Source organism: Solea solea, chromosome 19 (genome assembly GCF_958295425.1).
Source record: "Solea solea chromosome 19, fSolSol10.1, whole genome shotgun sequence".
In the NCBI taxonomy this organism is placed as follows: Eukaryota; Metazoa; Chordata; class Actinopteri; order Pleuronectiformes; family Soleidae; genus Solea; species Solea solea.
Window position 1 is genome coordinate 22,467,803 of NC_081152.1, and position 12,609 is coordinate 22,480,411.

At 41.9% G+C, this 12,609-nt stretch overlaps 1 pseudogene; it reads right to left on the reverse strand.

The window, feature by feature from the left end:
* Positions 1-3,472: 3,472 nt before the first annotated feature.
* On the reverse strand, positions 3,473-9,022 carry LOC131446002 (NLR family CARD domain-containing protein 3-like; annotated as a pseudogene).
* Positions 9,023-12,609: the final 3,587 nt, after the last annotated feature.

Consider the following 12,609-nt stretch of genomic DNA (forward strand, 5'->3'; position numbering starts at 1 on the left):
AATTCGCTTTTATGAACACGACATTTGTCATTTTTGACACCTTTTTAGGCAAAAAGTAGGAAGAAGTATTGGTCCCAAGATTCGTAATAGTCAAACGTTTGGACACACCTTCTCATTTCATGGTTTTTCTTTATTTTTCTTTACATTGTAAATTCTCACTGAAGGCATCCCCACTATGAATGAACACATATGGAATTATGTAGTAAACAAAAAAGTGTGAAATAACTCCAAACATGATTCTTCAAAGTAGCTTGTCCTTCCCTCAGTGAGCTTCATGATGTAGTCACTGAAATGGTTCTCACTTCACTGCCTTGTCAGGGTTCATTAATGGAATGTCTTGCCTTCTTAATGGGTTTGGGACCATCAGTTGTCAGGTTGGTACACAGCTGACAGCTGTTTGACAACTGTTAGAATTCATATTATGGCAAGAACCAATCAGCTCAGTAAAAATAAACCACAGTCCATCATTACTTTGACAAATGAAGGTCAGGCAATCCGTAAAATTGAAAAAAACTTTGAATGTTTCCCCAAAGTGCAGTCGCAAAAACCACCAAGCGCTACGACGAACCTGGCTCACATGGCTCACAGGAAAGGAAGACCAAGAGTCACCTCTGCTGCTGAGGAGAAGTTCATCCCAGGAACAAGATGAATGCCACACAGAGTTCCAGTAACAGACACATCTCTACATCAACTGTTCAGTGTTCAGAGGAGACTGTGCCAATCAGGCCTTTATGGTCAAATAGCTGCTAAAAAAAAGCAACAAGCAGAAGAATTTAAGAGAACTCATCATTGTGTCGTTGACCCATTTTGATTTTAGTCTTTGTTGAAGACTAAAATCAGAGGGGAAGAAAACTTTCATTTTAAAACGTTTATTCACATTTCTCATAAAGTTTTCACGTGGTACGGTTCCCTGACAGTACTCAGACGCTGGGAAATAAGTTTGTTCTGGGCTGTTTACGGCCTTTAAGAAGGTTTTACAAATATAAAACTCCATGAATTAAAAATATAGAATAGAAAGATCTATACATGTCTGTGTCCATGTCTCCAGATGTCCTGTGGACACTTTTACAGGCATCTCTTTTACTATTGTGCTCAATGGGGAAATTGCTTTTTGGGCCGCATGAGTATTTGTTGTTGCAGTACCACGAGTGGCCACCATGACAAAACTGTCTTCAAGGCAGAGGGGGCGGAGCTCTATCCTTTTCTTATAACCATGGTCTGCAGCAGAGCCGGCCTGAGGCATAAGTGAACTAAGGGCCTCCTGGCCACAAGGGGGCCCCCAATCGAGTGTTTGGGGTTTTTTGGTTTGTTTTTAAACATATTAAATAACAAGTGACATTATTGAATGAATGAATGAATGAATGAATTTTTGATTTAACTTCAGTGAACCATACTTAGTGCTTTACTTTGAATATGAAAGTTTAAAATAAATGAGTGATCTCAGTGCCCTCTAAGGTTAAAAGGTGTCTGGTTTGGTGTAAATAGTGACTATATTAATACAGGGGTCTACCAAGGGCCACAAGTCTAGAGGGGAGCCCCAAAACATTGTTGGCATGTGAGCTAGGATGGATTAAAGAATGAGCCGACTGGGCCCAAGAGGTCAAGGGGCCCTGAAGCCCAAGTCACTTCCTTAATTAGTCAAAAAGTCTGAACACATTTATGTATTGCCCTTCTCCAGCTATCAAAAATGCACCAGAATATAGGAAATCACATCTACCAGATTCAAAATGTTCTGGGGGAGGAGCCCCAGACCCCTTCTTCCTGTATGCACCCACTCTTGAACAAATAGGGAGGTCCTTATGCATCTGTGCCCAGAGGAAGAGTAGTTCATAATCAGTCTGTATTAATGCAGTTGATAATGTAACATTCTAGTGTGACGTGTCAATTATCGTCAAGCACAGGTGACTCTGCATAGTTGGAGGAGGGGCTCCCAAATTAAATTCTGCTTAGGGCCCCCTAAAGACTCGGGCCGGCCCTGGTCTGCAGCTAGACCTACTTGGAGAAAATGGATGAAGTCTTCCGGTTAAGAAGGGAGTAATATGGAAGTAGTACTTAACCAGCAGGGGGCGACTCTGCTGGTTGCAAAAAGAAAGTTTTTTAATTTCTTTAATTATTTTTTTAATTTAAATTTCAGATTTCTTATATTCAAAACAATATGTGAACACATGAACATGTGAACACATGAACACATGTTTCAACACATTTCAACTCCATGTGGAACAGTATCATATGACAGTCACACACACACAACATTATGGACAGAATACAAACTTTAAAACAAAGACAGAAGGAAAATGAATAGATAAATGATGACATGGGTGAACATCTCTGATTAATCCAGCATTCCTTAACTAATAATCCAGCATTCTTCAAATAATCCAAAATTCCTCAACAATGTCACAGGTTCAGGACGACAGGACCGAGCTGACCACGTTAAAAGTGACGTCACAGAAAAACCTTTGTCCTTCAGATGATGTTTGTTCCAGATCTGCTGAAGCTGCGTCACAGAGCAGGACTCAGGATGAAGATCATCATCATCATCATCATCATCATCATCACTTCTTCTTCTTCCACCTGTTGAGAGAAGACGACAGAGGAGAAGAGTCAGAGTCACAGCAGTGAGTCAGTGAAGCAGCAGAGACTTCAGTCCAGTTCAGAGCTGCTTCACATTCATCACTTTACTTTACATTCACTCATTCACCAAACACTAATAGTTTAGATGATGTCATCATAGAGTAACTGTGTATTTTTGAATGTATACAATAGCTGGTGTGAGCGCCCTCTGCCTTCAGACCAGCATCAGTTCTTCTGTAGGATTAGAGTCAGGTGTTTGATTCACCAATAAGACTGAACAGTGGATGAGCAACAGCCACACTCTGCTACCAAGGTGAGGTTGTGGGAGACGTTTTCATGTCACAGGTCAAACACTATGGCGACACTGACAAGAGCAACAAGACACAAGGTCGTTGAGCGACATCAGCAAAGACTTCAGAGCAGACGGAGGTTTCAACGTGTGCCGTTCAACATCTTTGGAAGAAGCACAAAGACACGGGCGACGTTGACCATCGTGGACGCGGTGGACGGCCAAGGACACTTGGTGTGGCAGATGAAAGACACGTCCTGCTTACTTCCCTTTTTAAATGTCCAGCAGTGTCATCAGCTCACAACTGGCAGAAGAAATCTGTCTAGACACGTGTGACCACAAGTGGTCTTCATGGAAGAACTGTGTCCAAAAAGCCAAACCACAGACGTGTGTGTGTGTAGAGCAGACTGCAGACACACCAAACTCACATCATCAGTGATAAAGTCAAACTACAACATCATCATGTCAGGCGCTCGGCTCGAGTCTGTGATCACATGATCACCAGCAGCTCGTGGCTCGTCTGATTGGCCGACTGTTGTCTCTCTGTGTCTTTGTGTCCAACCATGAAGCCTGTCACTATTCTGCTCTCACAGCTTCACTGAGGAAACACTGGATCTTTGCTCTGACTGTGATTAGAACAACACTGACTCTAACACTCTACTCACCTCACAGTCTCCAGTCTGTAGTCTGGACTCTGCACAAGATCACACAGAGGCTTCACTGCTGAATCCCGTAGATGGTTCCCACTCAGGTCCAGGTCTCTCAGGTGGGAGGAGTTAGACTTCAGAACTGAGACCAGAGAAGAACAGCTGATCTCTGACAATCTGCAGCGACTCAACCTGAATAAAGAATAAAAGATGAGAAGTTGCTGCTTGAAACCAGTCAGTGTTTGATCATGTGTTCAGAGCTGAGACCAGGACTTCACACGGAGTCTCTGAGAGTTCACAATGATCCAGTCTGTGATTCTAGAAAAACAACACACAGGAGAAGACTTGTTGACATTTTCATCAACATCTTCTCTTGTTGTGTTTGACATGAAACATCTTTCATGTGAACATGGAGTCACAGTGAGGTGTCCATCATGTCCACAGTCTGAGTGTGTGGAACACACCTGGGACCTGGACTCATGTCAAACTCAGACACGTTGGTCTGACCCGGCCCAGAGACACAGACCCGATCAGCACCGACTTCACAGCTGATGGTTATTAACCAGCTAACGTCACTCGACTACTCTGTGTCTTAATGTAACGTCAGCACACTTCTCTGGATCTGAACACGGACTGGTTCTGCTCAGGTCTTTGGGTTTGCTTTGACCCGTGTTGGAGTCTAATCAGGTTTAGGTGAAAGCAAAAAGAATCAAAGTCACATGAAGAGAAAGTTAACAATGAAACATTAACAGTAAATAAGTGTTTTCGTTCAGTTCAAAGCAAGAATCACAAGTAGCTGATAAATCTGCACTTTGAACTTTGATCATTTAAAACATGAGCAGAAAAACAACACAACTGACTCACAATGTGAGAAGAATGAGAAGAATATTTGATAATCATCACTGACTGATGATGGTATTGATCATGTCTGAACTCACCGAGCCTTCCTGCAGTTCCTCACAGCTGGAATCAGTCTGAGTTTTCCCTGGAGTGATGTGTTGTACTTGTTCACGTCCAACTCATCCAGAACCTCCTCAGACATCTGCAGCATGTAGGCCAGAGCTGAGCAGTGGATCTCAGAGAGTGCCTGCCCTCTGCTCTTTGACTTCATGAACTCTTGGATGTCCTAATGCACTGATTGGTCGTTCATCTCTGTCAGACAGTGGAAGATGTTGATGCTTCTGTGAGAAGTTCTCTGTGTTCATCTCCTTCAGGTTCTTGATGACACTCTGGATGATTTCTGGACTGTTCTGAGTCTGACCCAGCAGACCTCCTAAGAGTCTACGGTTGGACTCCAGACAGAGTCCATGAAGGAAGCGAACAAATAGGTCCAGGTGACCATTTTCACTTTGAAGTGATTTCTTCATGGCTTCTTTCAGGAAGTCGTCGAGTGAGAAGTTTCTGCTAAATCAGTTTGAGTCCCTGTCTTTGTCTTCTTGTCTGAAGAATTCCTGCAGTACCTCTGTCTTCCTGTTGGTGAAACAGTGGAACATGTAGACTGCAGCCAGAAACCCCTGAACGCTCAGATGAACAAAGCAGTAGACTGTTTTCTGGAAGATCACGCTCTCTCTTCTGAAGATCTCTGTACAAACCGAGTACACCGAGGCCTCTGTCACACTAAGACCACACCGCTCCAGGTCTTCTTGGTAGAACATGATGTCTCCTTTCTGCAGATGTTCAAAGGCCAGCCTCCCCAGCTTCAGAAGAACATCCCCGTCGGCCTCCATCAGCTCCTGTGGACTCGTCTCACGTCCTTTATCGTACTCGTTCTTCTTCCTCTTTGTCTGAACCAGCAGGAAGTGTGAGTACAGGTCTCTCAGGGTCTTGGGCAGCTCTCCTCTCTGCTCTGTGGTCAACATGTGCTCCAGAACTGTTGCACTGATCCAGCAGAAGACTGGGATTTGACACATGATGTGGAGGGTCCTGGAGGTCTTGATGCGTGAGATGATTCTGCTGGACAGATCTTCAGTTCTGGATCTTTTCCTGAAGTACTCGTCCGTCTGGTCGTCAGTGAAGCCTCGTACTTCTGTTACCCTGTCAACACATGTAGGGGGGATCTGATTGGCCGCTGCAGGTCGAGAAGTTATCCAGACGAGAGCCGAGGGAAGCAGATTCCCCTGGATGAGGTTGGTCAGCAGCACGTTGACTGATGACCTGTGTGTGACGTCAGAAACCAGCATCCTGCTGCTGAAGTCCAGTGAGAGTCTGCTTTCATCCAGGCCATCAAAGATGAACAAAGGTTTACAGACAGCGAGATTCTCTGCTCTGACCTTCTCTAATATTGGATAGAAAACATGGAGCAGCGTGAGAAGACTGTGCTGCTGATCTCTGATCAGGTTCAGCTCCCTGAACGAAAGCACAATCAGCAGATTCACATCCTGGTTTTCCAAACCCTCGGCCCAGTCCAGAGTGAACTTCTGCACCGAGAAGGTTTTTCCAACACCAGCGACGCCGTTGGTCAGGACGACTCTGATGCGCCCCTGCTGGTCAGGTAAGGCTTTAAAGATGTCACAGCACTTGATGGGAGTGTCCTGGACCATCTTCTTCTTGGAGGTCGTCTCCAGCTGCATCACCTCATATTGAGTATTGACCTCTTCACTCTGTCCCTCTGTGATGTAGAGCTCAGTGAAGATCCTGTTCAGGAGGGTTCTACTTCCTCTTGCATCAGTTCCTTCAGTCACATGTTCAAATCTCCTCCTCAGACTGATCTTATGTTCATCTAGAACCTCCTGCAGACCAACATCGACTGAAAGACAAGAAACAAAGAATGTGAGCAGCTGAGGATTATTTTCATCAGTGTCATGTTTTTCTGTGACGTTGTTGTTTTATGTTGTTTGTTGTCAAATGAAAAACTACATTTTCACTGTAATGACTTGAATAACTTTATTCTGAAAGACTGAATCATTCTAGAAGAACTGTGATGATTGTAAAGGAAAGAGTATCATCTGCATACAAGAGAACAATCATGAGAGAAAAGCAGCAACATGAGGGTAAACCTTCATTTCTTCAACCTGCAGGGGGCAGCAGCGAGTTAAACTCCATCATCAAGTTAACATGAGGAACATTTTTACTGTTTTTCTCCTGTTTTTCCATTTCTAAAGTGTGCTAGTGCTCTCCTTATGAGTCTTACTCTGTACACTGATGCTCTGTGCTCCACGTCCTGTCCTGGGTCTTTTCCCACACTGGGGACAGCAGGAGTCTCCTGGTGGACCAGACTGGTCCCAGTATGAGGAGATGCAGCGTCTGCAGAACCGGTGACCACAGCTGGTGGAGACTGGATCCTTCAGGACGTCCTGACACAGAGGACAGCAGGACATGTGCTCGTCCACAGAAACAGCAAACTTGTCTCTGTGAAGACATTTCTTTATTACTGACATGTCAGGGACAGGTGGAAACGTGTCTGTGAAGACATTTCTTTATTACTGACATGTCTGGGACAGGTGGAAACGTGTCTGTGAAGACATTTCTTTATTACTGACATGTCAGGGACAGGTGGAAACGTGTCTGTGAAGACATTTCTTTATTACTGACATGTCAGGGACAGGTGGAAACGTGTCTGTGAAGACATTTCTTTATTACTGACATGTCTGGGACATTAATATGCACACAGTGAAAGTTATATAAGTTTACGTGTTGTAACCGGTATCGGATATTTTTGATTGCTACCCAGCCCTACTCTCTGACTTGTCAATGGTTTGACTCGTTGATCAGTTTCATCAGATTCTGAATCAGTTCCTCACACACACAATTATTTTACGTGTATGTGTGTGTGTGTGTGTGTGTGTTTCTGTCTTTGTGAGGACACTCAGGTTTGGTTATGAACCTACACTTTTATGAATCGGACTCCTTCACAGGACAAACTGTCTCTTACTTTGTCTCTGAGGCTCCAGGTTCATGACTGAAGTCTGGAGGGTGTCCCATAGACCAGTCACTCTTCACAGACAGACCGCTGGGTCCTGCAGACTCTGCTCTCCGTCTCTGGTTCTGACCTCTGCAAACACAAACCTCACATCCATCACTGATGATGTTCTCTTTAAAGACACTTGGATCAGAAAGCAGCCTCAGTGTCAGTGTGACCTCCACAGTGATGCTGTTAGTCCTGCGTCTTTCAGTCAAATCATTCAGAAAGGACACATTTACCTCACCGTCGTTGCGTGGATGGGACACTCACTGTATCCAGCCCGTTCACCCCCCCTCCCCCCAGTCTCCGCTACAGTGCACTTAACGTAATGGCCCAATTGCAACAGAGCCTCCATCATAACCAATGTTATAACAATAGGTATCAACTTTCCAATACATGCAAATATCCATGGAAATCTTCATCATTATGCGGGAGCCTCTGTGCTGTGCTACACCACAGTGAAACCGCTGCCGCCATTGACAAACGGATTGCCGTGATGCGAGTGCTGTTTTGTACAGGGGTCTCAGAATGACTGACTTAATGACTTACTATCCTTACATAACTGGTTTCTGCTTCTGATTTAGTGATTACGCAGGATCACATGACCTATATTTTAACACCAAACCAACATTAAAGAGGCACTTGACCACTGGAAACAGGTCAAGAGAAGGAAGATGTACATGATGACATACAAAAAAGCTTTATTTTTCACTTTGCTACAGTCTTATTTGAACTCTTAATGCACCACAGACTCTATGGAATGAGATTTGTGTCAATATTTTCAAACAACACTTTTCACGAAGCAAAAAATATCAATTTAATCATTCAAAAATATGGTATTTTATTGTTTTAAAATACACTTGTTCTTTGCGCCGTGGTTTTTTGTTAGTGGGCAGGCCTTAGGAAGCTGCCTGCTGATTGGCTACTGAGCTTTGGAGTGACAGCTCAATGGACCGGACGTCACTGTCTGTCTGGAACTCGTTCCCCAAGTTTTCCCCGTCGACATCCGACATAATAATTGTAGTATCAAACGTTTAGAATCTGACAAATGTTAGATAATTACAATTATTTTGTCGATTGTCGAAGGGAAAAACTTTGGGAGCGAGTTTCAGACAGACAGCGACTCCAAGCCTGTGACAACTTCTGGTCCATTATTTCAGAAATATGAAGAATGAGTTGAAATGACTAAGTAAGTCCATGTCAGCTTTATTTTCTCTCTTTGATAATTATTAGTAATTCATTTCACGGATTCTAATTTAATTCACTATAAGATGAGCCCGACCTTCTGTTTGTATTTGTTCATATTATTATTTTCATTTATTTATTATTATTTTTTGCATTTGTGTGTTGTTGTTGTTGTCTTGTTCTAAGTGCATTGATTGCAAGTTTCTTCATAATCAAAGTTTTCATGACAGTTGGTCAAACAGCTGAAAGGTGCATTACTGCCACCTGGAATGATCTGCTGCTCCCACGCTTCACTGGACACCCCGTCTCTTACTTTGTCTCTGAGGCTCCAGGTTCAGGACTGAAGCCTGGAGGGTGTCCCATAGACCGGTCACCCTTCACAGACAGACCGCTGGGTCCTGGAGACTCTGCTCTGTCCTCGTCTTCCTCCACACAATCACTCATCTGCTGGACTTCAGCCATTCTGAGAGAGAAACAGACTGTCTGTCTGTCTGTCTGTGAGCCGACACAGACAGACAGACACTTACAGAGTTCATTTGAGTGAAATAACTTGTTTTATACTGTAAACTGTAAACATTATTTATAAAAAGCATGTTTTCTCTTTGTTGTTGTCATTAGTTATCCTCACTTACTTATCACTGCTCCACTGAAAGAATCGTATTGAAAGCACTTTAAAGAGTTACCTCTCAGTTGATTGAAAATCTCCTTCCTGTTTCCTGGAGGACGTCTGATGTGGATCTGTGTTCAGTCCAGTGACCAATCACACGAGAGAAAACTGTAACACAGCAGCAGTTTTCTGTTAGAGAAGGTGTTTTATCAAATCTGCACTTCATGTTACTTGTATGGAGCTCAATCTCCTGTGGCCACACTGAAGGTGATTGAGTGACATTTGTGTGCTATAGCAGCCTATGGCCAGTAGATGGTGCTAGGCTACTCTGTATGTTATTGAAGGGCTGTTGTCTGCTGAATGGAAGATAAAGTTTCATGTGTTGATATCATGGATGTATTATAAGAACTGGATAGAGCTCCGCCCCCTCTGCCTTGAAGACAATATTGTCATGGTGGCCACTTGTGGTACTGCAACAATAAATACTTAAGCAGTTTAAAAAGCAGTTTTCCCATTGACCACAATAGTAAAAGAGACGCCTATAACACTGTTCACAGGACACCTCGAGACATGGACACAGACATGTATAGATCTTTATATTCTATATTTTTAATTCATGTAGTTTCACATTTGTAAAACCTTCCTAAAGGCCATAAACGGCGCAGAAAAATCTTATTTCCCAGAGTGACGTCACAGGTGTGTAGGAGCACAGCAAAGAGTGGTTCCAGAGGCAAAATTATAACGATAAGTTAGCTTTATTTGTAAACCACCTACAAAAACAGTTAGAAATGTGAACTTTGAAATTTAAACCAAAATACAAAGCATAACAATGAGACCAAAATCATATTCATGGTTAATATTCAATGGAATTGTTTTTTTAATCATCATAAAAGTACTTAATGTTGTCATTATTTTCTTGGACAATAATATATAAAATCCCTGAGTTCTGTGACAGCAACACATTTGATGATAAGCATACAGTATAAAACAACATCATTCCTGTAACAACACATATAAACTAATATTCACGGTCAATTAAATGAACCATTAAATTGACCATTTTAACCTGTAATGACATTATTATACTTTTCACTTTACTGTATTCACTATCATTGGTTTTCACATTCATTTACAAATCCATGGTTTAAAGACCGAAGCTAACGTGACATCGGTATTCATGAAATCCGCTTGAGCCCGTCAGTAGCGTACTCCCATCATGCCTTTCACTGTATATGGACGCGTCGAGTAAGTCAACAAAGCGGACGGATCGTTCACATAGCCCAGAGGCATTATGGGAGTAACACTACTGCACATGCTCTATGGGAAATAACCAGGAAACAACCAGGAAATAAATCAGGAAGTCATATATTGAGCAACTCCATAGGAATGAACAAGGTTCAAGGTTTTTTTTTAGGTTCAAAGTTTTTATTTGCCATTTGTACTTAAACAGACAGTCCAGGCACATAGTATAAATATAAATATAAAGCTCAAATTAAAATCTATACAGAGTATAAAAATATTCAAAAAATGTAAAAGAAGATGGAGAAAAATAAAAATATACAAATATACAGCACCTGTATATATACATATATACAGTATATATATGTATATATATATACATACATATATAAATATAGTTTCCTGTGCAGTTCAGTGAGTCATGAACAGCCTGCACACGAGCTGGAGCGTCCTCACTGAGACAACTCTGTCTTAGACAGATGTGGGTGGAGTAGCCAAAAACATTACTCAAGTAAAAGTACTCATGAAAATAGTTACTCGAGTAAGAGTAAGAAGTCAGTCAGTCAGTCATCATCTACCGCTTTGTCCTCCACCAGAGGGTCGCGGGGGGTGCTGTGCCAATCTCTGCTACATCGGGCGATAGGCAACACAAACAGTACAAAATAGACACAATAAAGTATAAAACAGCAATGTTCAAATGAAGATATGTTAAATTATAATATTTCAAATGAAACTAAATAAAATAAATAACCTTTGAACTAAAACAATAATATATTAATTATTTGGGAAATTAAATACATCACCGTTTAACTAAAAGTACAATAAATTCGGATTATCCAATTCAGCTACATCGGCACGGTAAAAGTATTGTAGGCCACTCAGCTGACAGCTGAAACAACTAAGAGCTGAAACCCGGAGACAGGAGACCAGAAACCGGAGACCAGAGCCTCGGTGTCGGACACAGTAAACAACGAGCTGCTGGTGTGTATTTAGTCCACTTGGAGACAAAATCTGCGGCGAACAGCTGGTGCCGCGGCACGGAGTCACATGACAACACTTGTCATGTGACTCAACTGGCTGCATTTGATTGGTAAGATTTTGTCAGCTATAGCCAACAGGGAGAGAAATAGATTGTGCATGTAATTAAAAAAATAAAGATATTAAAAAATAAAGTAACGACTGTCACTTAGCCAAATGGAACTGCATAAAAGTACAGTTCTTTCTTCAAATATATACTCAAGTAAAAGTATGTTGCAATAAAACTACTCCTAAAATTACAATTCATCCAAAAAGTTACTCAAGTATATGTAACGGAGTAAATGTAGCACGTTACTATCCACCTCTGGAAGTCTAGATGTTGGCTGAAGGTTTCCCTGGATCAAGTCTCCTGCCTCATTAGTCCAGAAGGCAAAGCTTTGACCGTGCCTTTCAAAAGAAAACCACAACAAGAGCAACACAAAGTATTACATAGGAAAAGGCAAAAGAATCACTGAACAACTGACAACACAGGCTGTCATCTACAGTCCGTGTAAACAGTTCAAAAACATATATACAGGAGTTAAAAATGTCATAAAAACAGATGAGAGATTGAGGCCCAGTTCATAATGGCACTATGACACAGTTTGCTGCTAAAATCACAAGGTAAAAGTGTTCATTGTGTCTTCAGTAGTGAGAAAATGCCAAAGTAATTGTCATCTACTTGTCATCGTCACCAGGCGACACAGTATACATATATACATATATACACAGTACACACATGGTCATGACATGGTTGAACATTCTAAAACATGACTGACTATGAGGCTAAAGGTCTCATTTTTTAATAATGGAATATTAAAATGCTGTGAGCGGCTGGCAGACAGACAGCTGTCCTCTGAACTTCATCATACATTCATTGCCTGTATATGTTTGTAATTTAGGAAGCTTGTTTTCTCCTCCTGTTTTAACCAAACACCATCATCTCAAAGAACAGTACCATTTAAGACCAACACGAATTATAAAGGCCATACATATATATACATGTATATCACTGTTTCAACACATCATCAACTCTGCTTTGGTCAAAATAAACACTTCATTCACTAAGTTAACAATGTCTAAATGACACTGGAGTGGAGTAGAGGTGTAGCACATGCAGCCAGTGGAACTCTCCTCCTGTTCTGTATCT